This window comes from Elephas maximus, chromosome 12 (genome assembly GCF_024166365.1).
Source record: "Elephas maximus indicus isolate mEleMax1 chromosome 12, mEleMax1 primary haplotype, whole genome shotgun sequence".
NCBI lineage: Eukaryota > Metazoa > Chordata > Mammalia > Proboscidea > Elephantidae > Elephas > Elephas maximus.
Genome location: NC_064830.1, coordinates 82,006,722 through 82,017,632, shown reverse-complemented (window position 1 = coordinate 82,017,632; position 10,911 = coordinate 82,006,722).

Here is a 10,911-nt window from a genome sequence, read left to right as displayed (position 1 = left end):
GAGAAGTGAGCCCGCAACCTAGGGAGTCTTCATATTTAAGGTCTCTGCTTTCGTGGAATTTATGTTCTAGGCTGGGGTGATGTAGAAAATAAAAAAGTAAACTATAGTTTTCGTATGAGCATAACAACAGTGTTTTGAATTGTAGGGCTCTGTGAGTTGAACTCTGCATATCGAGAGAGACAAGCTGGGGGAAGAGAGCTCAACTCCACTCTTCGAATATTAGCTGAAGATTCAAGGCGTGGTCCTTTGCCCTTTAGAGCGTACGGTCTAATACTCTGCTACTTCGCATGACTCGGAAACCAACAGCGTCAGCATCACTTGGGAATGTGTTAGAAATGCGGAATCTGAGCGACCATACTAGATCAGAGTCTGCATTTTAACAGGATCGTAAGGTGAATCATATGCATATTGAAGTTTGAGAAGTGCTGGTATTGTAGACGTTCCAAAGCATAGGCAAACTTAAGACCCCTTTGGTCTGTGGCCGAATTCCCCCACGTTCACAACTGTCTCCTCTGGCTTTGTAACATGATCCCAGGTGACATCTAAGCCCCAGTCATAATCTGGCGCCAACCCAATTTTTCCTCGCAGAGATTTTGAATTTGAACCCTTCTCCATTCCCACTAGCAAAATCACAGTTCAGTTATCATCACTGCTCACTGGCTTCCTCACTGTTTTCTCTACCTTCAAGGGGGCACTGTCAACCCAATCCGTATCCTACAACACAGTTTCCCAAAGTGTGGTAGACTTACCACCAATGGTGCATGAGATGATTTAAAGTTGGTACATGGATGAACATTGTTCCATTTTAATACTTCTATATACTTGATTATGGCAAGTGATGTTGGTAATGAGTTTTCTCTTTAAATAGATGTGTTCAAAGAAAAGTTCATTTAAACAATATTAAGTAACTATAGGCAATATGGAGATATGGCAAAAATCTTGAAGGGGTTATACCCATGAGTCGTTTGGGAAACATTGTTCTGATCAAGTCACCCAGCTGCATAAAATCCTTCATTGATTCCCCATCTTTTTTTCGGATAAAATTTGAATTCATTAAAATGGCATACAAAGCTCTGTCTCCATTACTTTTTTTTAAATTAACTTTTATTAAGCTTCAAGTGAACGTTTACAAATCTAATCCGTCTGTCACATATAAGTTTACATACATCTTACTCCGTACTCCCACTTGCTCTCCCCCTATTGAGTCAGCCCTTTCAGTCTCTCCTTTCGTGACAATTTTGCCAGCTTCCCTCTCTCTCTATCCTCCCATCCCCCCTCCAGACAAGAGATGCCAACGCAATCTCAAGTGTCCACCTGATATAATTAGCTCACTCTTCATCAGCGTCTCTCTCCCACCCACTGACCAGTCCCTTTCATGCCTGATGAGTTGTCTTCGGGGATGGTTCCTGTCCTGTGCCAACAGAAGGTCTGGGGACCATGGCCGCCAGGAGTCCTCTAGTCTCAGTCAGACCATTAAGTATGGTCTTTTTATGAGAATTTGGGGTCTGCATCCCACTGATCTCCTGTTCCCTCAGGAGTTCTCTGTTGTGCTCCCTGTCAGGGCAGTCATCGATTGTGGCCGGGCACCAACTAGTTCTTCTGGTCTCAGGATGATGTAGGTCTCTGGTTCATGTGGCCCTTTCTGTCTCTTGGGCTCTTAGTTGTCGTGTGACCTTGGTGTTCTTCATTCTCCATTACTTTTTAATAATTACCTCCAAATTAGCTGCACATTGGAATGTCATCATCCAACAGTTCAGGTTAGGTGGGAGACACACACACACCCCCCCCCTTTGTAATCTTCCCTTATTCTTCCCATAGATTGTAACACCATCCATCCACACAATAAAACATAAGTGTGACCCAAATGTCCTGAGGGGCAAAAAAAATTTTTCTGTTCAAATGTGGTAGGGTCTGAAATATGATAATTCTTGGTTATCAGCTATATAAATCATAAAATCACAAATCTTCAGTGTTCTGCAACATTGCAAAATTGTCTGTTAAACTTTATGAATGTCACCCGGTAGACAGATCTACCACTTCCACATTGTATCATGCCCAGTCCAAGACTGCTGATCCTATGCAGGAAGGATATGTGTGCCTGTGCGTGTTCGTGTGTGTGGGATAGTCGAGGTGGGATGCCATTACGTTGATACATATGTGTGGTATTGGTTGGTAGGTGTTGTGAGGTTTCCACCTGATGTTTTCCTTTAGCTCCCAACCAGTCCTACAGGTAATTACAGTGATAGAGGAGCCTGGGCCCCTGAGCCCCATTCCCATTTTGTGTTCTCATTCTCTATACCCTTTGAAAAATTAATGCTTGGGTAACAGTTTATAAAGAAAATGTTCTACATCCTACTTTGGTGAGTAGCATCTGGGGTCTTAAAAGCTTGTTAGTGGCCATCTAAGATACGTCTACTGGTCCCACCCTGTCTGAAGCAAGGGAGAATGAAGAGAATCAAAGACACAAGGGCAAGATTAGTTCAAAGGACCAATGGACCACAACTACCACAGCCTCCACCACACTGAGTCCAGCACAACTATATGGTGCTCGGCTTACCACCACCAAGTGCACTGACAGGGATCACAATACAGAGTCTCAGATAGCTGGAGAAAAATGTAGAACAAAATTCTAACTCACAAAAAAAGGACCAGACTTACTGGTCTGAAAGAGACTGGAGAAATCCCAAGAGTATGGCCTATGGACACCTTTTAACTCAGTACTGAAGTCACTCCTCAGCTTTACCCTTCAGCTAAAGATTAGACAAGGCCTATAAAACAATAATAATACACGTAGTTCGACTATACATATGAGGCTAAATGGGCACACCAGGGGCAAGGAGGAGAAGGCAGGAGGGGACAGGAAAGCTGGATGAATGGAAATGGGGAACCCAAGTTCGAGAAGGGGAGAGTGTTGACATGTCATGGTGTTGGCAACCAGTGTCACAAAACAATGTGTATTGTTTCATGAGAAACTAATTTGCTCTGTAAACCTTCACCTAAAGCGCGTGCGCGCACACACACGTTAATGCTTGGAATAGTAAGCCCCCATATTGGAGGGAGGTAGTAAAACAGTTGAGAATGGAGGATACAGAAGGAGAAAATGGGTGATCAAAAGGGTAAAAAATAAAAAATGACAAAAGGGAGAGAAGAGGTTTCTCGAGATGGGGCTCCAAACTGCTTATGTTTTCGTTATTGTTGCTAATTTAAATCTAGTTTAAAAAATCTCTTTTCCTTGTTTGTAATACCCACGGCCTACTTTAGCATATAAACAAGGGTGTAGGCAACAGAAAGCCTTGAAGCTTCTCCAGGTTGCCTTACTAGCTCATGTCAGGTTTCTACCACAACTCTAGCACTTTACTGTAGAAGAAAATGGGGTTCTTGAAATTGTTTCTGCACAGGAGACATTGAAAGCCCTAGGAGAGAAAACAAGAAGAGAGCAGACATGGAAGACAGCTTTCTTAGTTTTCTGAATGTGAAGTCAAATCTGCCTCCATAGAGCCCAACTCCAGTGGGGTGGGTGCATGTGTGTCTATGTTTGGCGGTGGGGGATGTCAAAGGGAAGGAGGCTATAGTGGCAACATTGACCACAGGGAAGTGGCCTGAGTTTATAGTGGGAACCACATCATCTTGTCATGTTAGGGCCAGAGGCATTCACTGTGACTCCTTCTAATTATAGTTTTGATGGTTGGCATTTCCTCTCCCATTCTTCTCTTCCTATCAGAATCCTACCCAACTATAGGTGATAGATACGGCAGAAATGTTGAAGGGGTTATACCCATGAGTGGTTTGGGAAACACTGCTCTGATCATCACCCACCTGCTTCTATAACTCTGATGAAAGCGTCCCTCGCCACCCCAGCCTGGAGTTTTTTTCTCCCTTCTCTGAACTTAAATTTACTGCCTTGTATTGATAATTTTGTTTTCATATCTGATCTCCCTTAACTAGATTAAAAAAAAATTATTATTGGCATTTTCAGACACACAGAAGTTGAAAGGATGATATTATGAGCTTCCATTTACCTATCACCCAGTTTTAACAGTATTAAATATTTTACCTGTCTTCCTTTGAGTTTTAAGTTCCTTGATGGAGAGAAGTATGGCTCATAAATATTTAAGATAGCTTCAGTCATAATTGAGGGGGCATGGTTATTTTTACACTTCATAAGTGTTCGAGATCTGAAGTCAATGCTACTTTAAACCCATTGCCATCGAGTTGATTCTGACTCATAGCAACCTTATAGGACAAAGAACTGCCCCATAGGGTTTCCAAGGAGCAGCTGGTGGATTCGAACTGCTGACCTTTTGGATACAGCCGAGCTCTTCACCACTGAGCCACCAGGGCTCCAAAGCTGCTCTAGTTAATATTTATTCCCCATTTTCTGTTGAATCTGTGCATTTCCTACTGAACAGAATCACATGCATCCCTTTTGTCTTAAAAACTTTGCTTTAACGTTTCTATTCGTTGTATGTAGGATCTATGTAAGTTAAAAAAAAAAAGATTTGTTGTTGCTGAGAATATACACAGCAAAACAGACACCAATGTAACAGTTTCTACACGTACCATTCAGTGACACTGATTACATTCTTCTAGTTGTGCAACCATTCTCATCCTTCTTTTCTGAGTTGTTCCTCCTCCATTAATGTAAATTCACTGCCCTTTAAAGTTCCTATCTAATCTTTAGAGTTGCTGTTGTCAATTTGATCCCATATAAACAGTTCTTAAAAGAGCATAATGGGCAATGTAGACATTTTTTACAGGTTAAGCTAAACAGATCTTAATAAGTTTTGATTTTTGTCTCATCAGATGATGTTAGATGGGAAGGGAGGAATCCAAGTCTGATCGCTTGTGTCGCAAGACTGCAAAGGGAAGAAAGAGAGGGGCCTCAGGATTAACACCTTAGTCAGAAGGAACATTTTGGAGCTAGTCTAGAAGACGTCTATGCTCTAGTTCTTATGATGTCCAGTTAGACCTCATGCTATCAATAAAATCTAAAATTCTACAAGCAAGCTAGGCTGATCCGTCTTCCTTAAATTATTTTAAGACTCAAATAGCCAAAGCTACTTCAACAAGTGGACCTTGACACTGGTACGTTCGGAGTATAAAGTGAGGAAAAATATGTTAACATCTTTCCACTATGGATTTAGTAAAAGCCTTGTTGGAATGACTTCATAACTGAAGACACAATGTTGCCTGGTGGTGCTTTGTACGAATATCAGGGAACATTCCTAGGAGTAAAAATGACTTTAAGAGTTAAAATTGCAAACCTTAATTTATGAGAATCTCCTGGAAGGCTTAGCATTTTTTTTGCCCCCAAAGCCAAACACGATTCACTTGCATCAAAATTACATGGGGGTATGTGTCAAAATGCAGGTTCCTAGGTTCCACACCACAACCTACTGACTCTGAATCTCCAGGGCTTAGAATCCAGGGAATCTGCATTTTAAATAAATGCCCTTGCGTGACCTCTGCCCTAAGAGTAATCAGAGTATACCAGGTGTTTATATCTTCAAATTCTTGCCTGCTCACACACAGAAGGAAGCAAAAAACAGGACAGAAAAATTAGTCATTTTTAAGTTCAGAATATACAACCCTATTACTTACCTTTACTGAATTCTTCAGGAGTTTGGATTTTGCTTACCTACTTGCCCTTGACTACTGCTGTCCACCTAGCCTTTTGATGTGGGGTTTCACAGATGTCTGAGAGAAAAATATTCAAGCACCAAATTTAGACTCCTAGTTACTTTCCTTTCCTTTCTTACCCTCCATCTCTCAACACCTTCATGGTTTTGTTTGTTTGATTTCCTTTTTTAAAATATCTCTGCATCTGGCAAACAGCTTAAAACTGGAGCTACTCACCATGCTTCGATATCAAGCCTATAATTAGTATTACTTTTTTTTTTTTTTACTGGACTTTAGATGAAGGTTTACAGAGCAAACAAGTTTCTCATTAAACAATTAATACATATATTGTTTTGTGACATTGGTTGCCAACGCCACATGTCAATACTCTCCCCTTCTTGACCTTGGGTTCCCCATTACCAGCTTTCCTGTCTCTTCCTGCCTTCTCGTCCTTGCCCCTGGGCTGTTGTGCCATTTAGTCTCATTTTGTTTTAATGGGCCTGTCTAATTAGTGTCACTTTTAACACATTCTGTCTGTATAAACATTTTGGTGAGAGGAGGTGGGACTACATGGACAGATACGCCCCCTACTGGCATAAGCCATTATAATTAGGGTGGTCATATAGTTTATTATCCAAAGGTAGGCAATTTTGAGAGTAAAGTGGGCACTGTTGTTGCTGAACCCTAGAAGGTGGGTTCTGTCCGGAGCACTCAGACCTACCAATAATCTGGACAGTGGCTTTTGAGAAAGAGAAAGTAACTTCATTGCAATGTGCAGAGCAAGAAGCCGGGAGGAAGTTCCTCAGATCTGACTCCCCAAGCTATGGGGAAGAAGGGCTTATATATGATTTGGGCAGCAAAATGGTAGCCATGCAGGCATACTGGGGAGGGAATATTCTAGCAGGAATACACAGGGAAGACATTGCAGGAATTACGGCGGCCAGGAAAGAGGAGGTGACGTAGTTCTTGTCACTTCAGAATGAGGTCTGGGTGACGATTTTCCTTCTGATTCGTTCTACCTGTTGCTGTGTCCTCTGTTGAGGTCAACTAACGGTCACAACTGGCCCTTCTTCACATGTTGAATGGGCCAAATCTAGCCTGGGCTAGTTTAAAGAAGTCTTTTCTGACTAATGAAAATTTACTGGCATTTGTAGGGTCAGGTTACACCGTTAAGGATTAAACCAGGATAAAATAAACTGGGAACCATATGACCCAGGAATTCACTCTTACATACTGCTGAGCAAGTGACACCTGTTACTACCTCCAGGGGAGGAGTCCCATCACATGAAGGACAGTAACCCACTCCATAGTTTGCAAGTTGTGGAGCTGTCAACAAAAGTGCGACTTACACACAGGCATTGGATGGAACAACGCTTTACTCACATAGAGAAGAGACAGAGCAAGGTCAGGTTCAGTGGTGGGTTTTGATCCCCCATGACCAGTGGATCTCACTCCACAGCCAACATAGGGAGATGGTCTGCATACACCCTTCTTGTGCTGCAGAAGAAGGACCCTGTTATGGATGAACTGTGTCCCCCAAAATGTGTGTCAGCTTGGCTAGGCTGTGATTTCCCGTATTGTGTGATTGTCCACCATTTTGTCATCTGATGTGATTTTCCTATGTTGCAAATCCTACCTCTATGATGTTAATGATGTGGGATTAGTGGCTGTTATGTTAATGAGGCAGGACTTAATCTACAAGATTGGGTTGTTTTTTAAGTCAATCTCTTTTGAGTCATAAAAGAGGGAAGCAAGCAGAGATACCGGGGACCTCATACCACCAAGAAACAAGAGCCAGGAGAACAGCACATCCTTTGGGCCCAGGGTCCCTGTGCTGAGAAGCTCCCTGACTGGGGAAGATTGATGACAAAGATCTTCCCCCAAAGTCGACATAGAGAGAAAGCCTTCTTCTGGAGCTGGCACCCTCAATTAGGACTTCTAGCCTTCTAGCCTATGGGAGAATACATTTCTCTTTGTTAAAGCCACCCACTTGTGGTATTTCTGTTATAGCAGCCCTAGATAACCAAGGCAGACCATTCCATCCTCTCTGGGAACAGATGTTAACAGTAGAATTGGTCAGGTGCCCTATAACACACATGTTTAGCTAAGCACTTCCTGGGAATGTTGACATGTGCTCAAAGCAAGAGGGAAGGGATGTGCTGATAGGCCACCATCTGCTGTGGAATGTGTTTTGGGTCAAGGTACCCCAGAAAGGGAGTCAGCTCACACTCATATCTGGTTCAAGAAGCCAGGCCAAGATTCATTCGTGGGTCATAGTCTGAGTGCAGCCTGCTGCCTTCTACATATATATACTGGAGAAATTAAAACATATATGTCCACAAAGACTTGCACATAGCAGCATTATTCATAATGGCCAAAAAGTGCAAACAACTAAATATCCATCAACTGGTGAATGGATAAACAAAATGTGGCATATCCATATAAGGAATACTATTTAGCAATAAAAAAGAACAAATACTGAGACATGCCACAACATGATGGACCTTGTACAAAATAATGGACTCCCAAAGATATTAACATTTTAATCCCTAGAACCTGTGAATGTGTTGCCTTACATGGAACAAAGAGCTTTGTAGATGTGATAAATTAAGGGGGGATTATCTTGGATTGTCCAGATGAAAAAAAAAAAAATCCAGATGGGCCCAATGTAATCACATGGATCCTTATAAGAGGGTGGCAAGAGGACCAGAGTCAGAAAAGGAGATGGGACAATGGAAGCTGAGGTCAAAGTGATGTGGCCACAAGCCAAGGAATGCAGGTAGCCTTTAGAAGTTGGAAAAGGCAAGGGCTGGATTTTCCCCTAGAGCCTTCAGAAGGAACACAGTTTTGCTTATACCTTGATTTTAGGCCCATAAGATCCAGTTCACACTCCTGACCTCCAAAATTGTAATACAATAAGTTTGTGTTGTTGTAAGCCACTAAATTTGTGGTAATTTGTTACAGCACCAATAGGAAACAAATACAAACCTCAACAACACTAAGCTAAGTGAAAGAAGCTAGATGCAAATCCCCCACATGCTGTATGATTCCATTTGTATGAAATGTCCAGAAAAGGCAAATCTAAAGAGATAGAAAGACGAGTAGTTTCCTGGAGCTAGGGGTGGGAAGAGGGACTAACTAAATGGTTATGAGGGATCTTAATGAAGTGGTAAAATGTTCTAAAACTGGATTGTGGTGATGGTTCGCAACTTCAGCAAACTTATTAAAAATCATGAATTGTATACTTAAAAAGAGTGAATGATGATATGTAAATTACACCTCAATAATGTTAAAAAGTGGGGCATATAGTCACCCTGACTCTAGAACAAAGGTTCTCATATGTTGTCTACCACAATCTCCCAGGAAGCTTGTTAAACCAGATGACTCAGTTCTACTCCTCTATGTTTATTAGGATGAGATAAGCATGTTTAACAAGTTCCCTAGGTACATCCTGATAAACACCACCGGAATGTTTCTCAACATGTGGGCTGTACCATCTGCATAGTAATCACCCCAGAGTTTACGAAAAATGCAGAATATCTGGGCTCCAACGCTGATCTACTGAATCCACATTTCTGGGAGTGGAGTCCATCTATTTAGTATCTTAATGAGTTTGAGAAACTCTGCTTTATGCAGCAAGCCATGTTCCTGTTTTTGCTCTTACAGTGAACTCCCAATGCTGTCCCACATGACAGATACTTTGATTGCTGGATGTATTTGTCCCTCAGAATTCATAGTTTTTTAAATTTTATTTTGTTTCCTACATGCCCCGATAAATGCTACTTTTTCTTCTCATCTGAGCTGGCTCTGGGATAACAAGTATAGAAATTTTGCTGGGAGATCTCAGCTTAGGACACTTGTTTCTCCTTTTACGTCTACCATACATCTGAAGAACTTTTAGCACACATGGGTCTTGCTTTAGTCCATAAAGTAGAAGATAAGCTCATTAGGAAATTTCTCTAAAAATAATTATTTATTTTATTCCCAGGGAACACTTTATATACACATATGTACACACATCTAGAAATACTGTCACTATCAGTTATAGGCAGAAGGCTGGCGAGGAGGTGAGGGATGGTGGTTGGAACCACTCTTCAATTATCTTTAAAATTTTGTTGTTTTTGGATCTGTTTGGGCAAAGCTCAGAAAGACTTGCTCCAGTGTGTTATGACTAATGGAATAATCTTCTAGTCCATATTCATCTTTGATTGACTCCAAGATACCAAATACCTACAGGGCAGCAGAAGAAACCACTGTTATCAAAGCCCCTCAGAAGGAAAGGTGGGGAAAAATATTGGGTTGGTGGGAGGAGACAGGGTAAGAAGGCTCTATTTATCCCTCCCTTGTATGACCTTGGAGATTCTTTATAAAGCTAATAAATCCCCAAATTTGGCAAGGATGTTAGAGAGGAAAAGTTTTGCCCCTCTACCCCTCTGTCAATATCAATTTCCCAGGATACTATATCTATAAACCTCACATCTGCTGAAACAGAATTCATCTATCTATGCCTTCAAATTACAAATAATTCCTAATTGGCCAAAATAATTTAAGACTAAGATATGTTTGATAAAATTACCGTGGTGAGAGCTGGGAAGAAACTGCATGGATTTTTACCAAGTATCGAGTAAAGAGAAGAGATTTCAGACCTAGAGATGGAACCAAGCTTCACTGAAATCTCAGAAGCTGAATATGAATACCCTGTATCATCCACCAACTCTAAAACCAAACACCTATAGTTTTAGGAGAGGCTGGTAGCACACTCACCTGTCCCCAGGTAAGGTCCTTTCTGGGTATGTGGTAATGGATCATCCTTTGGTATTCATGTTGTAGGGAACTGTCTGAGAAAGGGGAAGGAGATGCACTTTGTGAGGGATAGGGTGGAACAAAGTAGTCCTGATGGCACAGTGGTTAAGTGCTCGGCTGCTAACTGAAAGGTCGTCGGTTTGAACCCACCAGCTGCTCCACAGGAGAATAATATGGCAGTCTGCTTCTGTAAAGATTTACAGCCTAGGAAACCCTAATGGGCAGTTCTGTCTTACAGGGTTGCTTTGAGTCGGAATTGACTTGATGGCAGTGGGCTTTGGCAGAGCACTAGAAAAGGGGCCATTACCTGGCACGTGTGTTTTTCAAACGAATGCAAAAGTTAGAATCATTTCAAAAGAGGGGATAAGTCAAAAGCATCTACTTAAAAAAAAAAATGTTGCTCGCAGACTTACTTTCCAGTCACATTTGACTTTTGCTAAATACATTCCTATTTTCTATGTTCCTTAAAACTGCAACAGGAAAACTGCT